The 19,049-nt window shown below is 41.3% G+C and overlaps 1 long non-coding RNA gene across 1 annotated transcript in view; it reads right to left on the reverse strand.

The window, feature by feature from the left end:
* Window positions 1-15,851, reverse strand: part of LOC135411525 (uncharacterized) — a 36,555-nt gene extending 20,704 nt beyond the window's left edge. Inside the window, exon 1 of the long non-coding RNA XR_010429184.1 lies at window positions 15,300-15,851. This is a non-coding gene — a long non-coding RNA (uncharacterized LOC135411525). The remainder of the gene's footprint in view (window positions 1-15,299) is intronic.
* Window positions 15,852-19,049: the final 3,198 nt, after the last annotated feature.

A 19,049-nucleotide genomic window follows, 5' to 3' on the forward strand; every position in this document is an offset into this window, starting at 1 on the left:
TCCATGGTGGCAGGTTGTTTATATCCAATACTTAAAAGCATCTTGAACACTGAGGGCAAGAACCTTAGCCAGCTCCAGTGAAAACAATGGAGTCATTCGTATTTACATTCACTGAGGCACTGGCCCTGTGATTTAAGCCCATATTTCACAGCCTTGGCAAAACTCACTTCTTGCTGGTGACTGGGCACAGGATGAGGAGGAGGTTTAGGGCACAGAATTTCTAGAGCCTAGTGCCAGCTGACTGAGGGGCAGGAGAAGCTAGCCCACGGCTGGTGCTCATGGTTACCCATACTTGTCCTCCTCCTCTTCCCTTCTGCACCTTTTCCTGGCAAAGGCAGCATCTTCTTCCTGTCGCTTTTTTCTTCCCTGTCTCTTAGTTTGGGCAGCAGCAGGAGTGACAGTACCACACGTCATCTGCAGAGGCTGGACAGTTCAAACCAGAACTTTCTGATGCAGGTGAAGCAGAGCAAGCTCCTCTGAGAGCAACCTCGTATTTGTTTGGCTTGTCTCTTCATGGTAACCTTTCTCTGCCTGGACCCTGGGTTTTTAACTCTTTTAAAGATTCAATGAGTCAAAATTTCTTTCCTTGTATGACTGTCACAAATCAACATTTCTCTAGTATTGCACAGAGCACAAGTATTCCTTTTGCCGATAGCTGCACATGGTGCTTTGTTTGCAGAGAGAGTGGTAAAGGTTTCCAGCAATCATAGCTAAAGCTCATGTGTTTGACCAGTAGTTTAGTATTTTGTGATGTGTGAAGGACTAGATTTGCTTCTCACCTTCACCTCTGTTTTGAGTATGTGTCATGGTTTTACCCCAGACAGCCACCAAGCCCCACACAGACGCTCACTCCTCAACCAGCAGGATCAGGGAGAGAATCAGAAGGTAAAAGCTGAGAAAACTCACGGTTTGAGATAAAGACTGTTTAATAAGGCAAAAGCCTTATTTCACTTTCCTTATTAAAGAAGGAAAGAAAACAAGAAAAGCAAAACAAGTAATTAGTTAACTATTTCCCATGGGCAGGCAGATTTTCAGCCATCTCCAGGAGAGCAGGGCCCCATCATGCATAACGGTTTCTTGGGAAGACAAATACCATCACTCCAAACATCCCCCCTTTCCTCCCTTTTCCTCCCACTTTATTGAGCATGAGGTCATATGGTATGGAATATCCCTTTGATCAGTTTGGGTCAGCTGTCCTGGTTCTGTCTCCTCCCAACCTCCCATGCACCTCAGCCTCCTCGCCAATGTGGCAATAAAAGCAAAAAAGGCCTTGGGCCTGCTCAACAATAACAAAAACATCTCTGTATTATCAAACCTGTGTTCAGCACAAATTCAAAACAAAGCCCCATACTAGCCACTGTGAAGAACATTAACTCTATCCCAGCCAAAACCAGCACAATATGTTATCAGCTGTCACCCCTACTGCTTATCTCACCCAACAGAAACAACTTCTGTCACTTACTTGTCCCACAACACTTACCTCCTCACATATACCTGGCCACCATGATGTAGGCTGAAGGCTTTTAGACTAGCTATGCTTGGACAGTTTCTATGAACAGCTTTTAAAGGATGCTGAAGATACTTACCAAGAACAATGGTCCTTATAACCACAGGAGGCAGTCCACCTGTGCTAAAAGTTTATCCTTCCTCTAAAAAAGTCACATCCCCTGAGCAATTTCACCTTTCTACCATTAGCCATTTAATTTAAAGCATGAAACTTTATATAGCAACTAATCTCTGTGTGGCCTGGCAGAGCTGGTTGATTGTCACAGATAATTGGTTGATTTGGACAGTATTCAAGCTAGTGACCTTCTGTATCCAAGATAATCTCTCTTCAGAATATACTGTGCACTCTTCTAAAAGTAGCATAGAAAATCATCATCATTAGCAATTTTGCTGAAGAGTAATATTTAAAACCAACTAACAGGCCATTACTTGAATTGCCTACCTCTGTCATTTCAGCAGAGCTAAACCAGGAATTCCATCTCAGTCTTCCAGAACATAAGAGGTTTGTAATCAACTATTTGTGTAAATCTGGGGGCATGTAGGTAGTCATGAGTTGTCTGCTTTCCAAATAAAGAAAATATTTAATTAGTGTCAGTAAGCTTCTTGTACGAACAATAGGTTCTTCCTGGCTACATCTGCATGTGACAGAGCATTTTTCAATTCAGACAGACCTGTGCTGACAGTGAATGGCACATGCTTATCCAACTTACAGTATGCAAGGCATGTACAGTACCTGTGGGCAAACAGTGTATTTGTCTTTATTTACACTCATGTGTTTCTCCAGAACAGATAACATAAAACTTAGTCTCTTCCCAACACAGCATTCAAATCATCTTTTTGTTCTGATATTGAATGGCAGATAACAGAGCAGGGCTCAGTTCAGAACTAGGGTTCCTAGTCACATTTGCACACAGCAGTAACAACAGCTACAGCAACCCCATTATTTTTGCACTTATTCATTTGTAAACATCTGGAAATACCTGCTGATCCTTACATGTTTTGCCAGCACTTCCTGTAAAGTTGCAGCTTTATCCGGGTCAACAATTACAAGGACTTACTTTGTAGAGTATAAAAACAACTGCGGCAACTATTGGTATGAAGAATGCAGTCTTCTAGCACATCTTCAGCCCCTATAAATCACAGAGTTGTTAGGGTTGGAATGGACCTCTGTAGATCATCTAGTCCGACACTACAAATCCATAAACATCCAATGAACTACTTAATATTACATCAGAAGAAGGTCCAGCCTAGAGTCATTTAGGTCAATTTTGCAAAGTTTTGCAAGAAAATTTTACTGAGGTCTCTATTTTTTATTTATATCATTTTCCTAATTTTATTGAGGTCTGTTAAAAGGGACAGTGAAGCAGCACCAGTTTTGCCAGGCTTTCATGTTGTCTCCGTGGCTGCAAAGCGTGGGGGTGCACGACATGCAATGGCTAAGGGACCTGCAGATGATCTCACATATTTTGGAGTTTGGTTATGACCAGGCAAAATCTGCCTCCAGACTGCAAGTCATCACTGAGACCAGCAAACAAAGACACAAGGAGGGAAAGCCTGCCAGGCTAAAGATAAGCAATTATTGCTTGCATTCCCTCTAAGGCTCCAACTGTTTAATATTTTCAGAGTTTTTAGTAGCAAAGGATCATTAATCCTCAGCTCCGAGTCAGTGCAGACATTGACATGCAGTAAGTAAAATCTACTTGATTGGTGTGGTTGTCTGTGGGTTCTCTTGGAATCATTCTCATCAATTATGGAAATAAGTATTTTGCATGCCCCACCTTTGTTAGGCCTGTCATGGACCTAGGAGTCAACAGACCATCATTTAATATTTTCCATGTATGTAGGTCATTGTTTTCGAAGAACATCACTGACTCTGTCTTGTGCCCTGTACTCATACTATATACCAAAGTGACATTAAAAACACAGATTCAAAATGCTCAGCAAAACAGGTTTCTTAAGAAGGTGGTTTAATCACTGCAAATTTTACAGACCCAAAGGCACTACCTGACATTCAGCCAAATTGCAGTTAACTATTAGGCCATTCTCCAGTTTTACTGAGCTCATTTCAAACTAAGTTAAACAAGAATGACTGACAATAATACTAATTCCCACAACATCAGTACTACTACTCTTGTGCTGCATGAGGAAGGGTCTGGCACAGCTCCTGCTGGCATCATGCATCTACCTGCAGCTTCTATGACACAAATGGCTGACACAAAACTTCTTAAAAACATAGGCAATCCCAACAGGACCAAAGCCAGATTGCTCCTGAAATGAGAGGTACAAGGAGTAGTAAAAGAGCTGAGACTTGGGAAAAGACCTTGAAAAGCCAGATTGACTTTTCCTGCTACCGGGGATGGAGAGCAGGTGAGGAGGTGCCCAGAGCTCCTGTGACTCCAGCCCTGGACACAGTCAGTCACCACCAGTCCCATGCCCTCAGGAACAGCAAAGGCATGCCTGACCCTCACAGGAAAAACAGGTCATTTCACTGCCTGCAACAGCTGCCTGTGGTGGGTAATGCCACACTGCAGCGCTCCAAGATAATAAAGGGAGTGGGATGGCTGGGATGGAGAGCATCTGCACCTCATTCATGCCTCAATTGGGTGGGCTTGGAGGGGTATCAGGGTGCACAGCCCCATTAGTAACATTGAGCACTTCATCTCCCACCACTGCCCTTGTGTTTCCTCCCCTACCTACTGCTTCTTGAGTCAGGACAGCAAAGAATAGAGCAGAGAAGAATGCAGTTTCCCCACAGGCTGTTCCCTGCTAGGAAGTAAGCTTTTACCATCAGAGGCAGAGCACAAGAAGGTGTTTTTGGAGAGCAACCTATTTCTCATGCTCTCTCCACCCTATTCAGGATGGACACCTGCTCAGGTTTTCACTGTGTGGATGCTGAAAGTTAAAAAAGTGGCCATCCTCTGGCCCTCAGTCTAGCCTTCTATAATTGCCTGACAGATATCATAGCAGGGATGAGTCTTGAGGAGGGGTAGGATGCAGTGCTATTTCCATTTTCTGCCTGGGATTCTGGTGATGTAACACAGCCAATATCAGTATAATCTGAAATGAAATAATTCCAAAATCTCATTCTGATTTCCTTTTCAGTGTTTTGGGTTGACTTGGGAGAGCAGGTACTGCTGATCATCTTGGTCACCTGGCAGACAATGAAAGGCTGACCTATTTGATTTTGCAAACAGGAAAAGAAGTGAAAAACCTGGGAAAATGCAATGCTTGGCCAAATCAAATGGAAGAGAGACAGTTTCGTCATACAATGTATATTTTTAAACTTTTTTTTCCACTGGCTTTTGCTGATTAGTTTTTCTCTGTCAATAAACAATAAAAAAAAACATAGAACAGGTGAAAAAGTAAGCAAAAACTATTGACAGGTTGAAATTTTACCTCTTTTAAGAAAAAAAATCCATAAGAAGACACAGTTTTGTGGAAAGATACTGCAATAAATTGTCCATAACTTTTCACTGGTGGCTTGGAGAGTCCACATTGACACAAGCAAAGCAGCTCTGGAGCAACATTTAAACTGAACTAATTGAAACAACTCAATAGAGAGTATAGAATGTGAAAAGCTTTCTTAAATCCAAAGAGTATTCCTTGTGTCCAAACAAATGTTTCCCTCCAAATAAGCATATTCTTTTCCTGTAGTAGACAAATTCATGTGCCTTCAGCTCACCATCCCAACCACTCTGAAGACTCCAGGAAGTACCTGAGAACTGGAAAAGAAGTGAGAAAAATTTTCTGAAGAAGACAATACTATGGGCTTTATAGTTGTATCGTTCTTGTGGACCAAGCATCAGCTCTGCTGAGTGCATTTTTGATGCATGTGGAGTCTGTGAGAAATGCAGCTGCTATAGTGATGAATTTCTAGGAAACAGTTCACAGGGAGAGATGATGCAGGGACACGTGGCTTCCCACAAGATTGGCACTGGCCTACCTTGGAAAAATATTGGGAAGCTGAAACACTCCCATGCCACTCATTCAGTGTCTAGACACCAGAGTTCTGCTATTAGGAAAATAGCAGAACAGTGGGGCTTAAGTCCGGTTCTCCTATGCCTCACATGACTACATGAACTGGAACTATAAAGCTATTTTCTTTAAGTTTTTGAACATTTAACAATTCAGATTTTAGAGTTTCAACTGCTAAATCAAAAATAGCTCAGATCTCTAACAATACCATACTTCTGACTGTCACCTGAAATGCGAAAAATTCAGATTCAAGTGTCTGTTGTGAAGGCTGGGAGCAAACAGGTACTCCACCTGCAAATGTGTGAAAACAGGAGAAACACACATCTGTGTATCCTGGTGAAAGTGTCTGATAAAAGAGAAAGAGCCTAGACCTAAGGAAATGTATGGAGTAAATGAGGAAACTGGTTCTCAAGCAAGTTTCCTGGTAGAGTAGCAGGGATAATGCTTAGGAGGTATGAAAGGCTATGAATGTCAGCACTAACAGAGGACTCAATTGCTGGTAAGGGCTGGTCATCTATGATCTATCTGCAGCAAGTCAAACAAAAATCTATATGAATTCAGCTTGTTTGATTATGAAGGTCAGCCCTCAGAGGCTAATGTGCTAACTAATTATAAGTAATAACACATGCAATGAAGAGATGTCCTGACTTTGGTGAGTTGTCTATGCATCAAGAAGAACATCAGGACACACCAAGTATATCCTGTCTGTGCCCACCTGTCCTAAAAAGCTCCTAGTTGTTGTCTAAAGTAGCTCTTATTCACCAGCTTCCTTAGAACGTGAACTCATCACCTTACCCTTGGCTTGATGTCGCTTCCCCAGTAATTACCTTTTTCTTCACATCCTGTTTATTGCTACAGCTATGTTTGTTAGTGTTTAGTCAAAGAGCTTATGTGTTGACCACAAACATAGTGCACCAACAGGCAAGGCTCTTAAAATGCCACATTCATGTTCAAATAGGCAGATGCTGAAATGATTTCTATAATGTCTTAAATAGATGATATAAATAATGCTAAATAGATGTCTGAAAGCTCACTAAAAGTGACAGTTCTCGTTAATTTCCAAAATCAAGACCATGTTCTGTACCAGAACCTATGAGGAAACAAAGGGGATGTTAACAGGAGAGTGCTAAAACCCATGCAGATGTATAACAGTTAAGGCATCCTGCAGGGCATAATGGTAATGGCAGCTGGATAGGAAACTGGCCTTAAGCCACGAGCTTGCAGTGCAAGCAGCCTGCTTTTTGGTGTGAACCTTCTAACTCTTTTTCACGTTGCCTCCAAGAAATTTCTCACAGGCTTAAAAGGCACATATAATTGCAGAGTCTGGATTTCTTTTTTTCTTTCCAGCAACTTAATTCCCAGCTACTTTCTTCTCCCTTTGCCTCTTGGGGTCTCTCTTTCTGAGTTTTTCTCTCATCAGAGTGCACACAAAAATCTTTATACTAGTCCACTCCTTCAGAACAAATGTCCCTCTGTAGCCAGGACAAGCCCTCCTTTTCCAGGTGCCAGTAGTTACTTTTCTGGGATGCAGAGAGGAACTGACAGCAGAGGAGCAGGTATGAGGAAGGAACGTAGCTGTGAAGCTGCAAGTTCACCAGCCACCACATGCCACAGATGTCAGAACACATCTCCCTCTACTTTCTCTGCTCTGCCAAAAATAAAGGCCAGGGGCAGAATGTCGGTCTCCAATCCGTTTGATTGCCCTCTGCTGTGACTCAAGGACAAATGTTTGCTTTTAAAGCTGCAGGAAAAAATCAACAAAGGCAGAAAGTTCATATACCTGTAAAATAACTTCAGCATAAGCAGGCAGGTAAAGCTGGTCAGCACTTGAAAGTTTCAAACTATTTGAAATTGACACATTCTGCAGTATGTTTTCATTCCAAATTCCAAATGGAAAACATTACAAGAAATAATGTGATTTACAGGTAAATCACAACCATTCAATTTTATCAAAATAAAAACATTGTGTCCTGATTTGGATTTTTTCAATTTCGCATTATGGAAACATAACAGGAAGTTGTAATGATAAAAGTGACTTGCTCTGTTATAAATGATATGTTGAATTATATCAGATAAATTTCACAAACCGATAAAGTGGTTTGGCCCAGTTAAGATGTCTATCTAGTGGGTAGACCTCAGATGCTCTTTCATGAAAAAAAACATAATTGACAGTTTTCACATGAAAAATTTAGATTTTGGTAAAATAGGCTTTTCCAACTCAAAAAAAAAACCAAAACCCTTTCTTGGAAAACTATGATGTTTTGAATACCCTCAAGGGTGTTTTCATCCTGGATTTAACCTCTAAAGGCATGACTCAAAGCCCCAGTGAATCGACGGGCAGAAGGGATGCTGATCACCTGGTGACTGCATGGTTACCAATGGTGCACAACCCTGCTGGAAACCAGGTCATTCCAGTGATTAAACTCATTTACAATATTTTGAACAGAAGAATTGTTCTGAAAGGATCACAGCAATATCAACTAAAAAGTCAATGAGATGCTGGGGAAATTAACATTGTACACTTGATACACTTAGAAATGCCATTAGCTAGAAACTCAGCTAATCGTACAGAATGAGGGCATGGAGACAGTGTGAGTAGGGAGCAAAGAAGGTATTCAACAAGGTGGGTAACTCCAGCTGCCACTGGATTTTGTGTGGCACTGAGGCAGTCTGCCATCAGCCTCAGATTTGCAATATGATTTCTGTGAGTGGAACAAACTGCACAACTGAAGCACTCGCTAGAAATAAACAATTGGATAGGTCTTTGATAGTTCTCAGGTTTACTTGGCAATGCTGATCTTTTCTCCAATCTCCTGATATATGTCGTAGCAGATGTGTACCTAAACAACAAACCCTAACAAAAACAAGCTTAGGAATACAAACCTGACCCCACTTCCCCGCTTCTATTTTTCTTTTCTTTTTTTTTCTTTTTCCTTTCTTCCTGTTTTTTTTTTTTTTTTATAACAGCAAGTCCGTCTTGGGAAAAGCTATTTCATAACTATTTACTGTCTTTCAAGGGAGTTTATAACTGATCTCAGGAGATGTGTGGGATCTACTTTATCAAGAGATCAGAAAAAAAATCCCTGTAACCAAACAATAGAATAGTAATCCATTCCCTATCAGAAGAAGCACTTTTGAGATAAAGAAAAATCCTTTCCTTCATTTTAAAAATGGCTCGGTGACGGAGGTAAAATTAAAGATACAGAGCTTCCAATGAATACCTCAGATCTAACTGATGGTGTAACAATAAGGATACTGCCTTTATGCAGTGATTGCATACACATGGGATGATATTTCTGTAATACTTATGTGTAGGGAGTTTGGGCCAAGGTGGATCCCTCTCAGTTTATGTGTAGGACAGCTGTCAATATTTTGTCTTTGAAGCAGCTCCTCTCACCTTGTATTTTTCCCAGCCTTCTCTCTTTCCTCTGCAGCACAATTACTCGTGTGTCAGGGCAGTCAACAGGCTGAGCCACTGTGATTTTTTTCTCAGCTCCTCTGTTCTCTGGTTTTCTGACATTCCTAGCATGAGTAGGTGCGCTAAGATAATTACACTAATCCATCTAGCAAAACACCTAACTTATACATTTGAAGCTAATTAGATAAACTTCAAAATGGGTCATTTTTCAGCCCCTCAGCCTCTGCCTGCTTATGAGCATTACCCCTGAGGGGACTCTTTCTCAATCAGGTGGACATTTCTGGGAATGAGGTCTAATGAATCTCTTTACATCCTGAACTGAAAACCTCTTTTCATTGAGACTTAAGCAACTGAGGACAAATTCAGGTATGGTAGAAGTAGAACTCTCCCAAGGCAACACTACTGCTTCTTTCTGCCTATATTAGGTTGCCCTGACAGAAGGGTAAAAGCTTTTTGAGAGCAAAAGTGTTGTGGGATCCTTACTTCTCTGGTAAAGAAAGGCAAAGTAAGACTATACCAATCAGTTCCCCTTACTCATATTAGTGCAAATGAATAACAAAGAGCCTTGTCAGAAATTGGTCTGTTCTTTGGATCTTGGAGCTGAATTAAACTTCACAAATAGCAGGGCCTTTTTTTCCCCAAGATTTCTCAAAATGTTTCAGCCTGATTCTGTCACACTAATGCTTTGTGTTTTTTTGATGTGAAATGGTATTTTGTGGTTTTAGAAGTTATGACAAATTATCTGAAAATATATATTATTTCTCTTTTTCCATTAATGGCCATTGACCACAGTATTTTTGTCAATTTCCAACTGGAGTCACATTCTCATTGCCAAATGCCCAGTAAAAAACAATTCTGACCTATACAGACATGCTACTTTACTTAGAGAGACCAACAAAAGGCAGTGGGAGAAACAGCAGCACTGAGTTGCAGCAGGTTGGACAAAATGAAACAGCAACTCAGTGACAAATCTAGGATTCAGTCAAAACATTTAAATGACTACGAGTCATGCTTCTCCATTAATATCAGCAACATTACAACAAAGATGAATACCACTGTAGACTTTCAGGCTTTTGACAAAGACAGGACTGCCTAAGTATAATGCATTTTTTGGGGCAACAGTGGGGAAAAACTACAGAATTTGGGGGGAATAGAGAAAAGTACAAAACAGGCACGAATGTGAAGCATTATAGCAAATTTAATTGGTGAAGTACACAGTCACAAACCTGTGCCACTCTATATTCCCTAGCTTTTGTGGCCTTTGCCAACTTAAAAGACAATGAAACCACCCTCTGAAAATGTTTTTATGCCAATGTGGTGCTAAGCACATTTCCAAAGCACAAAATGTGAGTCAAATCAGAAACAGTCTTCTTTTATTAGTTAAGATGGGATATGTGATGTATCTAAGCTCAACAACCCATGGCTAGAGCAGGCTTGCTTTTTGCTTCCAGACCTTCCCATATGTCTAAAGCAGAAGAGAGTAGATGCTGCTCCTGAACAGCACCATGCCAGGCTCAGACTCGTAGCCCTGCAACACAGAGCTGTAGGGCTGCTGGATGGGCCGCAGAGGAGCCAGCCTTGGTGCTGCTGCTGGGACTGCAAGGGAATGGATTTGCTATAAAGTTGGGTGTGTGAGGCAAAAAAGTCATTAAACCAGTAAAACTGACACAGGCCTTTTGTTTCCTCTCACTCCTGAAGAAAAGGTTAGCACACTCTGGCTGTGTGCGACCCGCTGAGGCTCAATTGTTCCCTGAGAAAAGAACACAGACGAGCTTCCCATATTGCTTCCCCCCTCTCTTTTCCTGTTCTGATGCTGTAATTTTGGAGGTGGAAGCAGATGAAAAAGGCTTTTCCACTGTAACACAAGGTTTTTTCTTCTATTGCCTACCATAAGTGTAATGACTTGTTACTTTCTGTTCCTTTTGCTTCCAGAATGAGCTCTGATGGAGCTCCCTAATGATAACAAACCATCACTGCAGTAATATTGATACCTGTTGTAATCACTGGCATTCTGGCTTTTCAATTTTCGCTATTTGCCTTGGATCAAGTAGCTCTGTGCTAATGCAACAGAAGGTCACCAGATGAAGGGGCTGATAACAGAAAGGGACTGTTCTACTTAACATGCATGGAGGATTATGCTTTTCAGTCGTCCTCGAGCTAATCTTTCAAGTTGTCCTTTTTTGACTTTCTCAGTTTAATCAGTTTAATCTCATCTTCCCTCTTTTCTGATTACAAGGATTTTCTGTAGAAACCTTGCCTCCACAATAAGGACCACGTGGAAATTTATTCTTATATTGATTTCAACATTTCTTTTCCACTACCAAGGCTCCGATGCAAGGGGGGGAGAGAGAGCTAGAGGGGAAGCAGAGGGGATCCCTCTAGTGCCTCCTGCCTAGCAAATCCCCACACTTTTGTTATCTGGGAATCTGAATATTCCTTTAATACACTTTAAGTCAGAAATGGCAGCCAAATTGGAAATACCCAACTGTGATTAAAATTTATTGAAGACAGTAAGAGCAATAAAGCATAATCACAAGGCAAGCTAAATCTGGGGCACCGGTAATCAAAGTGTTCAGGGCACATTTTCCAAGGGACTCTTTTCTGGCTGCCGTCACAACTGCTTACACAGAAGAATATAGCATTTCTTGCCCCACAGGTGGGGAAACCAGATGCAAGGCCCAGGGAGTTAGGCAGAGTGGCCGGTCTGCACAGGCAGGTCTGTGCAGGAATTTGCACGTGCATTTGACTGCATGGTCAGACTTTTCCTGTGGTTTTGTCTTTCTTCCCAGGACAGGAGGAATTTCCATAATTATTGATTTTTCCTGGCAGGAGAGATGAAGACTGCTTAGCACTGAATTGACATTTTACTTATATATGTCTTTAATGTATAATAAAAATAGAGAAAAGAAAGCAAGAGGCAATATGCTTTTCCACTGTACACACTATGTAATCCTTCACTAAGGTTGCTCAGGCAGCTATAGGGAATAGCCAGTCAGTCAGCAAGCATCCCAACTCCAAGAATAAGCTGATCCTGTTTAAAAAACAAGTAAGTGGTCCAAAAGATGAGCGCTACCTTTCCTTTGCACCAAATAAGTAAAGGAGGAATTGTCCCAGCCTCCCACCCATTTGGTTGCTTCTGCTTTAGACACCACCTTATCATCACATCTCCATGGTCCCTCATTGCACAGACAACTGCAGTGTTTATCTCCAGTCTCAGTCTCCCCATACACACACACTTCTTGACTTGCGAGTAATACAACAGCAGCGAGATGTGATCTGATTGAATGGGCTGGTGTATCTGTTTAGTCCTGTAAGACTGCTCTAATTTTCCTACAAGTAATGAAAGATTTTGCTTTCTCTTCAAGGTTCCTGGAGATAATGATATACCATAGCCAGCAGAGGTGAATATCTGTTTTAAGAACTGTGAACTTAGAGGAACTATTTGTCTATCTGATCTTCCTTTCTTGTTTTTCAGTGTACCCTATCCATTTCTCTGTTAATTAAATATATGTGATATCACTAAACCACTTGGTTGAAGAAACAATTAAACAAAAACTGAAATAAAAAAGTGGGAGGGAGGGGACTCTCTTTTTTCCTCTCAGCTGACTCTGCTTGGTAGAAATTGCCCTACTTTTTGAGCATGCACTTTCTTTTCCTTTCACAGAAAGACTTGAATTCATGAGGGCATATCCACCTAATGACAATATGGTGGAGTTAACCCATGAGAACAATGCATCCCATTAATCTGCTCATGCCTAATTGGTAAGTACAATATAGAACTGGCATTTTAAAGGCAGACTGTAAATGTACGTGGATTGGTTGCTATTTAATTGATGCAACTGGCACACAAATACTCGTACCCTAAAATGAGAGTGAGTGAAAGCAACAAGAAGTTATGAACCACATTTTCCTTTTGAATATTACCCACAGCAGTTGTAGGCAAAAAATAACAAGCATTAAGCTACTGCCATCGACCTCTGGACATGCTCTCTGAGGAGAAAAACTATCCCTTGCCTGCTGCACTGCCCAGTGCCCTGCAGCAGCCTGGAGCTGGAAAGCCTGGGAGCTGTGGGACGTGGCAGAACAAGGAGTCACCACTGCAATTCCCCATGCTTACCTTGCTGTCTTCTTTGCCCACAAGTGTGTGGGCAATTCCTTGATTCCCTAGGAGCTCAGCAGGGACAGGGGAAACCTCTGACCTGGCCAGTGCTGCTGTTGCACCCCCACCTCTGCTCTGCCTCATGGGAGGAGGAGCAGCAGGCCCAGCAGGTTGGCTCTGGGATCAAAGTGTTTCCTGGGAATGGCAGCAAGAAGGGAGGGTGGAAAGCATGAAGGATGATGAGAGGTGATGGGTTATTCCATTGCAGAAAAGGAGTGAAGTAGAGTCACAATGAGGCTCTGGTCCCTAAAGACAAGAGCTTAGACCAGCAGTGCTTTCCAGGACAGCAGAGGGCAAGCAACACACTTTTGTTTCACCAGCTGTATTCATCTTTAGACAATACTAGAGGAAGTGGGGTAGCTTTGCAGGAGGTTGAAAACCATCCTTTCATAATGCAGAGCACATCTTCCTTTACAGGCATGAGAAAAGGGAGGACTGCTAGAATCCAAGTCCTTTGGCAACCCAGCACTCATATGACTAGAATATTGCCTATTACTTCCCACAAAACCATAAACTTCTTTGCTAAAAAGTGAAGTCCCACGGTGTTAATAAGACTGTCACTAAAGCAAAGTGAAAAAAGCTGAGCGTTTTTCTCTTGTGTCCAACCTCATTCTCACCACTGCCACCAGCACTTCACATCATCTGCACACAAAAATGTTAACTTTAGCCTTCCAGAAACCTCTTTACTAAGTTGTTCCCTGTAAATATGACAGATTAGTTCTTGAGCCTTCTGACTGTATTATTTTTCCCATGTCAACACTATCCACTGTGTGCAGGCTGTAGTCATAATCTGTGAAATGAATAGTACTTGTTAAAGTTCTTATAAATAATCTTATCACATGTATATAGCAGAAATTTACCCAGTTGAAAAATATGGCTCACGAGACTAAATTTTTGCAAAATAGTACCCCTCTGAAAAAGGGTTTCAGCAGTGTAGGGAAAAAAAATAGAAATAAGCAAAAGGGAAATGACAGCCCTACAGTTCCCTGTGTTGGATGTGACAAGGGTGTAGCAATCTTCACTTTTCTACATCTGCAGCACAGCTGGTCTGTCCCTTATCTGAAAAAGACCAGAAGATCTCCTGATGTGTCTTGAATAGTATAAATTCAAAAGCAGTGGAAGGGAGGATGGAAATGGTGGGAACACAGGGATGAACTTTGTGTGCGGCAGAGACATGGTAGATATATAGGTGATAGTTTGGAAGGGAGATGGGAGGAGATAATGAGGTGGGGCAGACATGGCAGAAATTACTCATTTCTGCTGTTTCCAGACCATTAGTATTGTATCCTCAATTGCCTGGCAGATGTCCTCTGTATCTGAACAATAAGAGTTGGAACAACACATTTTTCTGGTCAGGCCTTTGCCTTTTCAAGGGATAACTCCTCCTCTACCAAGCTGAAATGATCAGGAGAAGGTATCCATAATGTTACAGCAGCTGGAATCCAGAAGACTCTGACAGGAGAAGGCAGCGCCCACAGCACCAGAAGAGGTGAGAACAGAGGGCTGTGTGCAGAAGGCATCCCAGCAGTTTTGGAAGGGAAAGAAATGGGGAACTTTTAAATTGCTGAGCATGAACTAGTTCTTTCCAGAAAACTGGATTATGAATAATCCTGTCCGTAAAATTACTAGGAAAAATAAAAAATAAAACAGCTGATCTCAGTTCATCTCTCTCTTTTGAGGAGAAAAAGAGCCTGGAACAGTTCTAAGACATGCATTTCTATTCACAAAAGGTTCTAATGTAACAACTGCACCAGTGTCCAATCCGGATTTTCAAGTGAAATCAGCTTTGTGGGTCATTTGTGCACTCACAGTATTGGCAAATGAAGGTGATATCACATAACACAAAGCCATACATTTTTCCCAAGTTGCCCTAATTGTATTTTGCTGTTAAATGATTATCATGCAAATGCTGAAAGGGTAAGAACTTGCGTGGTAATGGAAATCCTCTCTGTTCCTGTAATCTATTTATTAAGATTTTTCTAATTATTTTTCTATTAAAAAAATAGAATAAGAAATATGAGTACAAAGAAACTACAGAGAAAAAGCATTTGTGATTGGATTAGTGAATCCAGAACATAATCATCAATAGACGTCTTTATTATTAAAACACAGTAGCAATTTTGGCTGAATGATTAGCCAAAGTTTCAAAGCCTTGCAGAGTTGTTTCTATTTGCATAAGAAATCAGCAGCGTAAGTCAATTGTACTCTTGGCATAATCTTAAAATAAACTTGTTTACTTACCCCGCCCCCAAAAACCAGAGTAAAAATTTCACCCAAGGCCCATTTTCCTGAATGCAATAAAAGCTAAATCAGCAAAGTCTGTTATTCCCCTTCAGGAATTCTCAGATCTGCCACCCTAGAGACCTTAACACCCAAGCCCTGCTCACTGGCAGCTCCCTCTCTGCAGCACGTGACCAACTGTTCTTGTGAGACTCTTGCCCTCTCAATAGCAGCTTCAGCCAAGAACCACTCTGCTTGCAGCAATGAGTCATTCAAGCCATTGCCTAAGCTCTGTACACCATAGTTCTTCACAGCATTGGCCATCCACCAGGAGGGACCCAATATTTCCCAAGGAATTCAGGACATCACAGGCTTACCTGTGTCTGAAGTTTGGGGAAGTGGAGAGGACCAGGGACCACTCAGAAAGCCATCTTTGGCAGTTTTCCACTTGAGAAGGATACAAAAACTGCCAATAGCTGAGCTGATTCACTGTAGGCTTTGCCTAGGTATTACCAAGTCCTTCCCTCCTGGACAGAAAGGTGCCAAGGTTTGCTTGTCCCAGGGCACGTCAGCCACAGCTGGTAGCGAGATGGAAGTCTCTCTGTGTTCATGGTGGATCTGCTACACTCTGCATTAAAATGTTCAGTTAGCAGGTGCTTCCTCTCTATTCCTTCAAGGATCATTTTCCTCATGTTTCACATTGCTCCAGTGACATCTCCCAGTGCATATTTGCTAATCTTTTATTTCTAATAACACAGATAAGACATACGATTTATACAGGCTTTGTCCTTTACCTTGCCTCCTTGCCATTTATTTATTTTTTCTTTCTTTTTCCTGAATACCACCACGTAATATTTCTTCTGTCACAGCACAGTAATTGGGTGTAACCTTTTACTCTGATTTGTCATTTCATTCACATGTTAACTGTATTGTAAACACCTGTCAATTCCTTTTATTGAACATCTTTAAAATATGTGCTTGGTTAATGACTGAGGCAACTAAAACTCTGGCGTATGCCTTGGTTCTTTCTCAGCTTGAATATTTAAATGGGTTTAAATTGTCTTAATGCATTTATTCTATCTAAATTGCAAGCTGTGCAGTCATTTGCCTGGCCTGATTTCTTTGTTTTTTCGTTTTGGTTTGGTTTTGCTGTCATTGGTGTTGCATGCTTCACAGATTCCTCATGAAACTCTGTTACCTGGGTCACTCCTATTTTATTATTCTTATTTCACCCCACTTGAGATTTTGATACAGGCCTTGTTTTATTCCAGCTATTTTTTATAGAGTCTGGGGAGGAAGCTATGAAATACAAATACAGGGTAGGGGTCTAATACATCAAGACCTTTGTCTCCTAACTGATCTAAGGCTGTCACTTCTCATACTGTCCTGACAGTTACACAAAGATTTCATCTAAGAACAGAAGTTGGAGGACTAAGCCATTGCACATGATTTGTCCCCTGCAACAAGATGCAACCTGACATAGTCCATGGAAGCGTAGCATAACATTTCAAACACGCCCAGAGATAACAGTCATTTTGCAGAAATGCTACCAAGCATCTGATGAAAGCCACAGATTGAGTACTGGGAAATCCTGTTGCTGGTACAAATCTGGTACATCTTTATTTCTTTTTCCACTCTTCTTACAATTGCATTCTCTGTGATAGACGTATTAAACCATATTTCCCCATCACAACAGCGGTACTTTTTCATCACCTTTAATTATATCAGACGCAGCTCACCTCCATTTACCTGATGCATTACTGTCATTTTGAAGGGCAGATGTTCTTACATCCTATGCTTCAAAAAGCTCAGCTCTTTTCTACTGCTTTACAGAGACATGCTCCAATGAGAGTTACCACTTGCATGTGACACACTGTCTGTCTCTGTACTCCACACCACCATGTGCACAGATGCTTCCCTTAAACTACTGCAGTTCATCACCATTCTGCTCCAACACATCCACTGTACATTGGTTTTACAGCTCTACTTGGGATTACTATTGCAATATTCTGGAGTATTTATCTGATTTTCTATAAGGGAAATGTTCATCATGTACTGCTACCTGGAGACCAGCAATTCCAGTTCATAAGCTTTCAAACTTGTTTTCATTCTGTAATGGAGTGAAAAGCCCATCTTTTGAGAGCCTTCACAGGCTTTCATTTTGCAAAATTGTTGACTTGCAGAATAAAGAAACCCACCAACTTTCGCTTAGAAAATTGGAATTTTACAGCCTTGAGAGACAAGGAATCTTGATCCTCAAAAGTGTTCTTCTTCACTCCTTCTTTCAAATGAAAACCCCTCAACAAAGCATTTATAGGAGAATGAAAAAGCACATTTAATGAAAATGCAAATAAGATCCAGCCAGCTCTCCTCACGCTCTTTATGCTGAATCTCCAGACCCCAGCCCTTCACAATACCCTTCAAAATACATTTACCATACAATGTGCTTTTTAGACTCCTTGTTCGCTTTCCACTTTCGTCAGCTGGTCAAGCAGGCAATAGGAGAAGGCATGGAAACGTCATAAATCGATAAGAGACCTGATAAAACTTTTAGAGCAGCTCCTACCTCCCCAGCCCAGATGAAGGTGTGATGCAGGACACATTGGTCGTTCTGGTAACATCACACCATCCCTCTGGCAACTGTAGCAGCAAGGTGTAAGCATGACATGCCTTGGTGGCCTCACCATCCTCAGATGCAGAGAGGAAGATGGCAATATTATCTCCAGTAATTCACACCTCTCCTGGCATAAGGGCTCTCTGGGGGTATGCACGCAGCTCAGAGGCTGGCCTTTCACTTCTTCCTAGAAAAGCAAAGGAAATATTTTTTTTTCCAGGCTACTAAACAAAGTTCACACCTTTATTTCTGAAACACCAAGGAAGGAAGGCTTTAAATAGTACATTTCCAGAGTGTCTTTGTGCAAATGTCAGGGATAAATGAACTCATTTGAACCACAGAGCAGTTTGCTGCTACAAAATGGTGACCTTCTTGAGGTGCCTCAAGAAGGGAATTGCCAGCACCATCAAATCACAATCACGGTGTTGAAGCTCCAGTATTCAGTGAGAGACATAACTCCCAAGAGAGGGGCAACAGCTACCTTCTCTTCACCCTTTCTTGAAAAATAAAAAAAAAAAAAAGAAAAAAATAGAAGTTTGTTTAAAAGAAACAAGACCACAGCAGCCCATTGACCACTCATTGCCAAGTGATTAGTACAACACTTTGAGAAAAGCTGTCAGCTTTGTAACAGAATTGTTATATTTCTATTTTCAGTAATAACCTGAAGAAGACAATCCACAATATTTTCCTTTTTACCTATTGCCAGGAAAAGATACAGAGTTTGTGAGTCTAGGCACACACTGAGAAGTGAGATTAGTGAAGCTGGTGTTACTCCTTGCTTATAGAAGGAAAACTAAAAGACCTTCTCACATGACCATATGGCAGGAAGCAAGATCCCTTACAATACATGCTCCCAGGCTAGAACCTGAAGCTTATGTTTTCATAAGTCATTGGGACTTCACAACCTGTTCAGGGATCAGAGAAGACAATTAAACCAGCAAACATTCTTTTTCATTGTCCTCAGTGGGAATTCTTGGTGCCAACCGCTCTGAAATGACACCCTTAATATGCTGATTTCAGAGCATTTATACCCTGTGGGAGTTTTGTCCTCTGACTGCGTCGACTCTAACTACAGTAGATGGAAAACTGAATGAGTTGTAATTGGTATTATCAACTGGACAGCAGAAACAGACAGATGAAAAAAATCACAGATGATC

Source organism: Pseudopipra pipra, chromosome 3 (genome assembly GCF_036250125.1).
Source record: "Pseudopipra pipra isolate bDixPip1 chromosome 3, bDixPip1.hap1, whole genome shotgun sequence".
Taxonomy (NCBI): Eukaryota; Metazoa; Chordata; class Aves; order Passeriformes; family Pipridae; genus Pseudopipra; species Pseudopipra pipra.